Raw genomic sequence first — 12,612 nt, 5'->3', positions numbered from 1 at the left:
ATCCCCCATCTGCCGAAAAGAAAACTTACGTGCCCCCCCCCCCTAACAAATATAGAGATTTTTATTAATTATCAAGAAACTATTGAAAAAATTGTGATGGTGACGTCATGTAACATGGTGGGCTGTTAATGTATCGAGCCGCAGTTATTACGTCATCAGTCTAATCTAGTGATTATAAGCCACTCCTAAAGAAAGTCCTTGGTAAACAAGGAAAAATATTTGCGACATTTGCAGATTAGTGGATGCGGGCCATTATTTTAAGTTAAGTGTAGCTCATTACTTTCACTCATTATCAAAAACAGTCACGGTGTTAACGAACATCACTAATTTGTACGCCTATAGCGCTCCCCATTGCCATTGCGCATGGGTTGGCATTTATGTCAACGACGACAGTTACCGAACGGCGACAAAGGCCCAGTTCCCAGAACCAGACAAAGAATAAAAAATAAGTTTTACGAAATAATTTTGCAGACTACACAGAACATTAAAAAATATGAATAAAACAACTTCCTTACCTTGATTACATTCCCTTGCTGCACACCATTTCTTCTCTAGTAAACGATTTTAGGACTACTCTTCGCTTGCCATATCTAGGATAAACTTTCGCTGTGTCTTCATCGAGAAGAAATATTATTATTAGTTGAAATAACATACCACACGTAACATCATAATCCATAAGGATCACACGCAGTATTTATATTTAAATCAGATTCACTATGTTTATTTTATATAGTTTCTTCGAAATAGTGTTTTATGATTTTACAGTATTAGTTAGGAGAAAAATAACAAGTTCTCTTATAATGTGACGTATTTATTATAAAAATATTATTTCCACACACATATGGCAAGAAACAAACAAATAAATCAATGTGAAGGATGAGCTTGCATATTTTATACAAGATTTTGAATTCTTGGCTGAATAGTAGAAACTGCTCAACGTAAATGATTGGCAATACTGAGTTTGCTTCTGAGCTTATTTTTTATCGCTACTACCACTGAAAATGCTCTTTCGCACAAATAAGGGCTTGAAAATGGTAAATACAGTTTCAGTGCTTGTTCTGCTGTGCTGAGATACACCGTGAGATATTTCACCCAAAATAAAGGCTTATCCATCTTCTCAAAGTCATACTTCGCTGCAGAATCATTTTTAATTTCTATGACTTCCTCTTGTAGTCTGTCTGGCAACACATCCACGTCAACGTGAAATGCATCCGTCGCTAACCTATAATAAATTTTTTCATCACAACTGTTAGGGAAGTATCGTTCGAATTCATCAACGACATGCTGCAAATGGTTCAATATTTTACTCTTAGTATCAGTATCCTTAAAATCGTGAAATCGGGCTTCTTCCAGGATTCCAAACAAACTGGGAAAGCAGGAATAATTGCAGGCTAAAATGTTACGTTTCCATATGCAGTGTTACGTGACTTTATGCTTAATTACAGACTTACTGTTTCATCAGTTGATTTGTTTTCACCACGTAACGCCCGCGGTTTACGTCCTTCTTCGTTGCTGAGCGATGTATCACTTTACGTTCTGACGCCGCAACTCTTCCTTTCCCATATCTTTACTACTTTTTATCTATATAAATGTTTAACTATTGGTTTTGCCGTTTAACACCTTTTTAATAACTGTGGAAGTATTACAGGCATCGGGTCCCACCTAATGTGTCACCCACCTACACGTTTTTACATGAACCTTTCAAGACTCGCTCGATCTGTTTACAAAGAGAAAGCAGAATATCTCTTCCTTTGACGTTGTCCAACAACGACCTAGGAAGCTCGGAGGATGCTAAGTTCACCGGACTTCGATACGATGTGACGTCATTATGACGTATACACGCTACATCGAAAACGATGGAAACCGCATATCGACTATTCGACCTTTGTGAACTTTCGAGAGATTGTGACAGGGTAGCGCTGTGCTCTGCGCCATTCGTTTAAATGTGTTTTGCGTTCCTTGCGTTTAAATCATGTATTGTACTGTGTTTGTGTCCTGTGCGTTGTTTTTCGTTTGCTCGTCTCTAATTATGTGTTCAGCATTCGAGAGACCTTACCACCATGGAATGCTTTGACACTATCATACCACCATGAAATGCTTTGACACTGCATTCAATCATTTCATACGTCAATCAGTACTAGACACTAACCTTTGGTTAAGATTACATTGAGAAATCCATTTCTCCTCGTATTTCATCTCCGGTTGACTATTTCTGTTCAACAATGCCTCGTATTTTTCTTTTTAAGTTCGAAATTCAATCATTCTACACATCAGTCATTACTGGACACTAAGGTACCTGTCTGTGCGGTCCGAGTGTAAAATGACTTGGAATTATGGTTGATAAAAGACTATCTTGGGGTGGACATATAAATTACTTAGCTAATAAACTTGCACGAGTTCTCTTTCAGCTATATAAATTAAGAAAAAAGTTAGCAAGAGTATGCTGCTACAATCTAATATGTACTGACAAGACCAATTGTATGAAACCATACTAAAATGTTGATAATAAATAAATATTATTTTTGGCGTAAGCATTCAATACAACAATCACACTATCTAATCTGGTCGGGACATAAGAAGACTTCACTTTTTTATGTGGTGTTTTCAAGGCCACGGTCAGGAATATTTCTATTAGTATCCAGCTCTTTTATTTTGGCGAAATACATATACGCTGCCACACTGAGCTGTTTTCGGAATCGCACGTGTCAAAACAAACCACTAGCTGACGACAGTTTAGAATCTCGAACATTCGTAAAAGTCGATAGGTGTGTTAATCGACTAAAGCGTATAAACGTCATAATGACGTTACATCATATCCAGGTTGGGTGAACTTAGCATCCTCCAGGAAGCTCGACGCCCTCGCGGCCCAGGCTCTTCCATGGCTCGCGGTAGTCTACAGCATTCGTTTTATTCCTTGCCCACTTGCCGCTACATCGAACTTTCGTGGTGATCGTTGGGCAACGTCTTCCACGTTACCTGCCACATAAATAAACTTTCTTCCCACAGTATTTCTGAAAACCCAAAAACAAACTTAAAGAACATAATAATAATAATAACTGTTCTTACAATTATTCGTATAAGTCTTCGTCACTTTAATGAGGGGTGGTACGGGCCTAAGCCTTGTGACACCACACATAGTTGCAACTTATCAGTAAACGCCTTGATGGCATCCCAGTGAAAAATTATGTTTGACTCTCCACCTTGTAATTTCAAATTCAATGTGTTTAAAGATTCGAAAATATCTGACAGATAATCCAATGCAACATGAACTCTGGGCTTTCTAAATTCCACATACAATTCAGTTTGTTTGTTATTTTCCAAAAACTGCATCACTTCGTCTCGAAGTTCAAATAATCTTCCTAGCATATTTCCTTTTGAGAGCCAGCGTACTTCTGTATGAAATAAAAGTGTTTTACACTCTGCTCCCAAGTCTTCACAAAGAGCCGTAAATAACCTGGAATTTAACGCACTCTTTTTAATATGATTCACGATTTTGATGCACAATTTCAAGACATCATTGAGTTCCTTTGGAAGTGTCTTAGCTGCCAATGCTTGACAGTGTATTACACAGTGGATAGCAGTAACGCTAGGGATTTTTTCCCTGACCATCTGCACGAGTCCTGCGCTACATCCAATCATTGATGGGGCGCCGTCTGTGCATACGCCTATCAGTTTCTGTCATGATAACTCATTTTTACAAAAGAATTCTGAGACGGCTGCCGTTATATGAATTGCTTTTGAAGTTGTCTTTAACTCTGTTGAAAACAGCAACTCTTCTTTAATTGCTTCATTTTCTATACAGCGAACGAAAGCTAGCAGTTGGCAACAATTCGCAACATCGGTACTCTCGTCTAACTGTATTGCGAAAAACTGCATTTGTTTGACGGCCGTTTAACTGATTTTGTATGTCTTTGGCCATATCATCAATCCGACGTTTCACAGTATTGTCAGAAAGTGGTATTTGTGAAAGTTTTTGTTTAGTTTCTGAATCAAGAACAATATCAGCAGCTTTCAACAAACAGGGTTTGACTAGTGTCTCTCCGATAATATGACTTTTCTTGGTCCTTGAAATAAGTAGCGATAACTCATACGAGGCTTGCAGTACCTTTTCTGATGTCTGAGCGAAGGTTCCAGCAGCATCCAACTTCATCCATTTCAAATTATCACATTTTGCAGCAAAAAATTCCTTCGACTTCTCTTTCAATGCACCATTCTTTGCCTACAAATGGCGTTCCAGACGAGGTCTCATGGAATCATTGCTCAATACCTCATAGCAAGTAACACGTTGCGGCTGGTCAACACCATTTTTTTTGTGTGGAAGCAAAACCGTATTTTATATAATCATCATTATATTTACGTTTTTTCACAATCATGGTGAAGTAAAAAGAAAACAAGAAGTTAACAGTATAATTTGGCACTAACACTGATTTTACTGAGGCACAACTGTGAAAGATTCAACACGATTTCAGCAAAATCCAGTACATCAGATGTGTCAACAACTGCAAGCAACCAACTGAAATAAAGGAAAGCTACTGTCGTCTGTCGGCACCTCAGATGACTGCCTGTGAGGAATGGGCCGAAGAACGGGGAAGCCCAGCCGCGGCTACGCTCGCTCGTACAATAAAGCTTCGTAATATTTCATAATTTTACCAACAGATGGCCGAGCTATACAGTAACGTGCACGCAACGTTTTCCACTCTTACAGCGTCTGAGTTAACTTAAATACAGCATGGCCGAAGGGGACAAAGGAAAGATAAACAGAGAAGCCTGTCACATATAAAGAAGGTATTACATTTAATCTTGTTCGAAATTTTCTCATGAAGCGCCCAAAAAAATCTTTATCTCTCAAATGAAACATTATTTGTTGTATTCATGGACTGAAAACTAGAGCTACCAACGAAATGCAGTCCAATTTTATGTTGCTTTTAAAATTTAATGCAAAATAGAATGAGTATGTTTACCACTGTCACAAAGTCTATATACCTACGTTAAGTAATTATTCAGAAGTTTTCCTGTAGATTTTATTTTTATTGAGAATAATAATCCTCCAGATTCAAAATGTAAACTGTCACCTGTAGTCGGTACGATTTCAGGTAAAATCCCACTTTCAATGTTATTAACAAACCTTTTATTTTCATGTTGGCTGTGCATGCTCACACAGCCAGCCTCTTCGTTTGTATCTTTAATATTCATTTGTCTGCAAGCTGCCAACGGTAGGCTACCCGTAGATGCCAAGTTTAACTGCACAAATAGTCACGGGTAATGATGTCAGCACTGCAGGAAGCAACTGACGCTGCTTTCCCCTCGCCCTCACCTCCCCAACCCTCGCAAACCTATCGTTCCCCACAAACACCGCGCGATTTGTCGACAGGCAATAGAGGGAGGATTGAAGTGAAGGGAGGACGAGTGACGTAGCACCGATGTAGTGGGAGAGGGAGAGGGAGAGGGGAAGAGAGTGAGTGAACTGGAAAAAAGTGTGGAGTGAGCTATCTGTGAAGAGTTTGAAGTACCAGTTCATTGAAATTTAGTGGTTAGTTCACACTTCACTGGAATGAAGCGTTCATTTGAACGACTCATTCACGAGCTCCCCATCACTAGTCAGCGCTCTGTCTGTCTGCGACCTGGTGGCCAAGCAGGACTCTTGCTGGGAGAAACGGGCTTTTCCCGGATTAGGGCGAAAACAGCCTACAGGCACCCTAAGAATTTGCTACCTGTTCTGCGGTGCCGTTCTGAGCAGTGCAGCCTGGGTTTTATGCGAAAATCGTTTTCGTGCCCCTCTTTCGTTACTTATAAACGAAACGTTATAAGTTTTGAGATAACATCAATGAATTGGTTGTCAAATTTCACAGTAATTAAGTAAGGTCATGGGTACACCTCACACATCGCTGGAAACTGCACAGTGCCAAGCAATTATCTCTGTACTCGTACCAAAAGAAGCCATTGTCGCAGCAAAGAACGTACATTAATTTCAAACGAAATTATGCCGTATTTCAAAAAGGCAGAAGAAAAATAACTGTTTTGTCAGATAAGTAATCCGACTGAAATAGCTGTAGTACTGACCGTTCGAAAAAAAAAAAAAAATAGCCTCACTAATGGACTTCATTGTCTAGTGTCTACCTAGCTGGGTTAACGACAATGTTTCCAGAATGGCGTGAAGTACTCTGCTCAGAACGAACACTTGTGCTAGTTTCGCATTCACGACGTGCACATTTTTCTGGTGACAAAGGGCATAACCCTGGCGTCCAAATTACGAACCCGCTAGTTCATTGGAAGCGTATACAGTCTATTAAAGTCACTGTAATCGCATCACATGGGGATCCGTGGGTTGACAGGGTAATAAAACGGCATTTTTGCAGTTGATTATTACTCTGATGAACATAGCCTACTGTGGCTGAAAGTTATAACATGATTACGTTCAGTTCATGTGTACAAATGTACGGAATAGTTAATACCTGACTTTACTGTTTTCCAATTGTCAGAAGTAAGTTATTTACAAATCTGATGTATTAGAAATAACGCATATCACCTTCGTAATTTTGAGAGTTTCTGTGTGTGACATTCTAAACGTGATCTTCAAAAGCTGTATGTTCTAGGATAGGTTATTGAGATAGGATTGCGGGAAGTGGGACACCAAACGATTCCATTTACTACCAGAATCTATCATTAATACCTGCACATTCATTTTTATTAAAATATAGATATTAAAAAGAAATATTAGGTTTATACAGCTAACTCCACCCGCCCCCCCCCCCCCCCTCCCCAGCGGGGCGCGCCCCCTGTTTGGGAACCTCTTGTAGGGTCTTACAATGATTGATATGGGTCAGTGATCTTCCAATAGGTTTAAAAGACAATTCAAAAACCTTAACATTTACTGATGACACTAATGAATGGTGTAAACAGAAACTTATGAGACACTGTCCAGATGATTTGTGAACAAGACTACAACTGGTTCACAGAAAACAGTTTAAGTCTTCATTTAAATCACATTATGTGATCTCAAACAATCAAAATAGGCTGCTAGCACCAGAAATAGACATTAAAGGTCACACACTAAATTAAGCCCATTCTGAAGAATTCCTCAGAGTCCAGTTTGGAAACATGTTCAAACAGAGTCAACATATATGCTAATCAAGAAGCTCAATTCAGCATCTTTTGCCTTTAGCAGTATCACTCATTGCGTTGATTTAAAGAGTGTTGACTTACTTTATATATCACAATGTAAAATTGAAACTATATGTCAGGTCAAAAGGAAAGACCAACTCTTCAGCAATTCTTTGTACAAAAATCTGCTTATCTGTATTCAAGAATTGAAAAGTTCTGTTAGCTGAGGCTATTTTATACATAGTAATGTATTGTAAAAACAGGGTGTACACACGGAAAGAAAAAGATTTCCCACAGTTAAAAATAACACTTTGTCTCATATGCGAATACACGTTTTTGGGGTGAAAATACTTTAGACACCTGGTGAAAGTACATTTTTCCCAAGTTAAATGACAATATACTTATCCCCACAGATGTAAAACTGAGTAATATTTTTTTAATGGTGGAAGTTTTATACATCAGCATAGAACTTCCTTACATCTCAGGGAACGAAACCCAGCAAGAAACAATGCATATTGGAAAGATCTTTGATGCACAGCAACATTTATGCTGCATATTTTTGTATTACAAATGTATAAATACGAATTCCACCAAACACAATGAGGTAGTTTCTGAAGCACTGAAATTGAGATTGCGATGCACTTTTGTCAGCCAATAAGTTCACGTCATGTGCTCTTGCCATCCAAATACAGCAGTTATTCAGAGCATAGTACACATGACGTAGTTGGCCAACAGCAACATCATTGTTAAATAGTGCAAACACTCAAACAGGAAAAGCTATTAGTTTAAATTAATATACATACAGTATACCCACATGTATAGTTAGCTTTCTCATATAATATTGGTCATCAAATTTTTTTTAAGGATAATTATAATTTTTGCCATCATTATTTTATAATTTGTAATCTATGAAAGAATTACAATAAATATGAAAAACTAACCTTACAGCCTGGTCTTTTTTAGTATGTGTTACTCATAAAGATATATCAAACAAAATGTGCCAGTACAATTTTAAATAACGCCGTAAATGGCTGGTCATCTGAGCCTATAATTCTTTTAAGTGGCTGATCCTCAGTGTTAAATTTGAATGAGAGTCTAACACCCTATGATTTAAGAAATTCTTTGCACATTCTCACATGTAACATAATTTAACCAGCATAAAAGGAAATTTACTTTGAAAGTAATGCTTCTTAATGCCTAATTGGGTCCCTAGATGCCTCACAAACATAAGATGACTGGGCTCTGGCCTTTGAATGCATGTTCTGCATTCTGATATATGAGTAACTATGTATACAATTTATCAAGGTTGGATGTTTCATCAAAAATACTACCTTTTAGTGAATGCTTCAAACTTTGGACGTCTCTCTCAACTTGGTCATTCAAACTGGGATGGAGAGGTGCAGTGGTTAAATGGCTAATTTCAGTTTATACACAAAGTGATGCAATGTCTTTACTAACCAATTGGAACCCATTACCTGACACAAATCACTTTACCCAGACCAAACTGAGCAAACAAAGGGATTAATGCATCTGCTAGACGATGTGATCGAGAGCATCTTGATTACTTCTGACCATTTGCTGTTGGCATCCACTATGGTTAGATATGTGGTCTCACAAAATTCGTGAAAACTGACATGAAGCTCTCCCATGGCTCTCTAGGCCATTCTCATGGGTGGTAAGGGGCTTTGGCTGGATCCCTACTGACTTTAGAACTCTCATAGCAAACAGCTGTATTTTGTTCCATTTCTTTACTCAATCCAGGCTTCAAGCTATAGACTTCATTTTTGTGATTCCCATATGGCCTGAGTGTGTTTCTTTTAAAATAGAAGGTCTTAGACTAATTGAGATTACAGCTCCTCCCCCTCCCCCCCCCCCCCCCCCACCACCACCACCACCACCACCACCAACAACAACAACAACAACAACAATAATAATAATAATAATAATAATAATAATAATAATACAGTTATGATCAACTGAGTCCTCACTGCAGTGCCTTGAATATGCTTTCAGAATGTCTGGCGCCTTATTTGGCCACTGGTTATTTCTGGCACAGCTCGACACAACAGAGAGTATCCTATCTGTGACTGACTCTTTGGAAATTTCTTTAGTTGTAAAAGAGGCACTATCAAGCATTAAGAAATTTACACACACAGCATAATCATCAGGTTAAATCTGTCTGGGTAATGATAATCTTGATAAACAGTCAGTATTACAATTTTCATCGAATTTATAATATTTAAGGTCATGATCACACCGAGCTAAAACTTCAGGTCATCTTTGCCATCTCCAATCACAAATTGAGGAAAGTGAAGCTTTGGGACTGAAATTATAGAGGAGTGGTCTATGAAATGTTATCACAGTAAAGTAATGCCTTGTTAGGTACAGATCATACTTTTGTACACTCCATATAATGGCCCTAGCTTCCTTATCCAAGATAAAATAATTTTGTTCTCCTTTGCTCTAAGTGGAACTAGCAAACATCTTTCAGTTCCATCAGAAAATATATGAGAAAGACATGCACCCATGTCTGACTCAGTAGTATCATAAGCTAAAACCAGTGGCAATGATGGGTCACAATGACACAAAACTTTGTGTGACAGAAATACACATTTAGCTTCTTTGAATGCTTTGTCACATTTTGTATTCCATTCAAACTTCATTTTGTGGCACATGAATCAGAGAACTTAGAATTTTAGACAAGTTTGGTAAAAATTTTTCATAATTGTTTGTCATACCAGAGAACGACAAGATCTGAGTTTGGGTTGTTGTCATTGGGGCCTTCTGCACAGATTCTATTTTTCTATCACTAGTGTTCAATTCCATTTTTATCAATAATGTGACCATGATATTCCACTTCATTTTGAAAAAAACTCACTCTTCTCACTATTCATAGTTAGTTCTGTGTTCTTATAACTTTCCTTTAATACAATTAAATGGAACCAATGATCTGCCGAGGAGAAGCCTGTGATGATAGTATCATCAAGATAGCAACTTGCTTTCTTAAGACTGACATGAATGTTATCCAGTTTTGCTTGCCTTACAGCCGGGGCAGAAGCAGTTCCAAAAGCAAGTCTAATAAACCTGTATGACCCACAATGAGTAACAATGGTTTGCATACCTTCGGATGGCTCATCCATTTCTAATTTTAAAAAGGCATTATTTAAGTCAAGTCCAATTAATGACTCACCTCCTCCTAGCTTAGCAAAAATCTCATCTATCTTTGATAAAGGACACTGAGGAATGACAAAGTTTGGGTTCACATTTATCTGAATATCCCCACAAATTATAACTTTATGTGTTTGGACTTTACCCCATTGAATGTTTGGGAAAATAGTCTTAATCCATCTGGCTTTGGCTGATTCTTCATCTGACAACTTGACAAGGGTGTTTTTCCTCAGCCGTATTCTGTATTTTATTTTCTACAAGAAGCTCGTGAGCCAGGGGAATTGACCTGATATGAAGGGCAATACGTTAAGCCCCTTCTTTTAGCACTATGGTAACTTTGGCACCTTTTGAGGTCCCTGGCCTTTTGTGAAAATCTCTGGATATGCCTTCACAGGTTTTTCTACTCATTCTATTTATGGGTAGAAAACTTCTGATTGTTTCACTTGATGTATTTTGATAATATTGTCCCAGTTAAGTGGAATGGATCTTTGCCATTTTCTCGCCAGTACAGTGGAGCTGGCTGACGACTATATAACATGTAGAGGCAATGAATAGCTTACTTTGTCAACTTCAACAGTGACATTAACCCAATATACAGATCTGCATCTACATGGATACTCTGTGAATCACACTTAAGAGCCTAGCAGAGGGTTCATCAAACCATTTTCACAATAATTCTCTATTATTCCAGTCTTGAACAACCCGCGGAAAAAACATATACCTATATCTTTTGGTGTGAGCTCTGCTTTCCCTTATTTTATTATGGTGATCATTTCTCCCTATGTAGATCAGTGTCAACAAAATATTTTCGCCATTTGGTGGAGAAAGTGGGTAATTGAAAATTCGTGAGAAGATCCTGCCATAGCAAAAAATGCCTTTGTTTAATGATGTCCACCCCCAAATCCCGTATCATGTCCGTGACACACACTCTCTCTCATATTTCAAGATAATACAATAATAAAAACATATGCTGCACTTCTTTGAACTTTCTCTATGTACTTCATTAATCCTATCTTGTAATAATCCCAGACTGCACAGCAATACTCGAAAAGAGGATGGACAAGCATAGTGTAGTAGATCTGTTACATTTTCTGACTGTTCTGCCAATGATTTGATTTGATTTGATTTATTTCGTGTTCCATAGGTCCAACTGTGTTGGATACACAAGGACGTGGAATGAGTCAGTTTTTTACAAATACAATCTGAAAATCTTATAGCATATACAGAAATTTGAGTACATAATTATATAAAAATTTATACAGTAAATTCTTTGGGCAGCAATACAGAAAAAGAAAATACATATTTTCTTAGAATCATTAAAACACTACAGAAAACAGATACGGAGCACACACAGATACAGAGCTCAGGTTAAATAAAATTCTTAGTGGCATTATGTCAACTTGTATTATATAATATTAAAATATTACAATTTATTTAGTTAAAAATTCATCTAGACTGTAAAAAGCTTTTTCTAGCAGAAATATTTTTTGTGCTTTCTTAAACTCACTCTTGTTATGAATCTTTGTCTTTATTTCGGGAGGAAGAGCATTGAAGAGTTTTGCTCCAGTGTAGTGGACACCCTTTTGTGCACAAGCTCAAATTTCTGAGTTCACTGTGTATGTCATTCTTCCTCCGTGTGTTATGCTCATGATAATTACTGTTTGGTTGAAATATATCTATATTTTTACAAACAAAACACATGAGATAAAAAATATATTGGCATGTAGTTGTGTATATTTTAAGATTACGAAAACTATTTCTACAAGAGTCTCTTGGACGCAATCCACATATAATTCTTAAAGCTCGCTTCTGTGCAATGAACACTTTCCTTGCTAATGGCTGGTTGCCCCAAAAAATAATTCTGTACTCAATGAGAGAATGAAAATAGCCATAATATGCCACTTTTGCAGTGTTAGGTTCAACACATGTAGTAAAGCATAGGTAGCAGAGCTAAGCTTCTTACAGAGATCAATAATATGTGAAGACCAGTTCATTTTCTTGTCAATGTGCACTCCAAGAAATTTTGTTGTTTCCATTCTAACTATTGGTTGATTACCACATGTCACACTTATCTCTCTCTCTTTTTCTGTTTTTGTACAGAATTGAATAAAGCTGGTCTTACTGGAATTTAATGAGAGACCATTCACCTTGAACCAATTAACCATATCTGAGAGTATGTGATTAATGAGTTCCTCAAGATTGTTGTCTGTTTTACTGCTCATAAAAATTGTGGTATCATCAGCAAATAATGTAAATTTACACGGCAGGCTTGTACATGATGATAGATCATTTATAAAAATCAGGAATAATAGTAGCCCAAGAATTGAGTCCTGGGGCACTCCA

This window comes from Schistocerca nitens, chromosome 5 (assembly GCF_023898315.1).
Source record: "Schistocerca nitens isolate TAMUIC-IGC-003100 chromosome 5, iqSchNite1.1, whole genome shotgun sequence".
Taxonomy (NCBI): Eukaryota; Metazoa; Arthropoda; class Insecta; order Orthoptera; family Acrididae; genus Schistocerca; species Schistocerca nitens.
The sequence above is the reverse complement of the archived record's forward strand: the minus strand, read 5'-3'. Positions refer to the sequence as shown.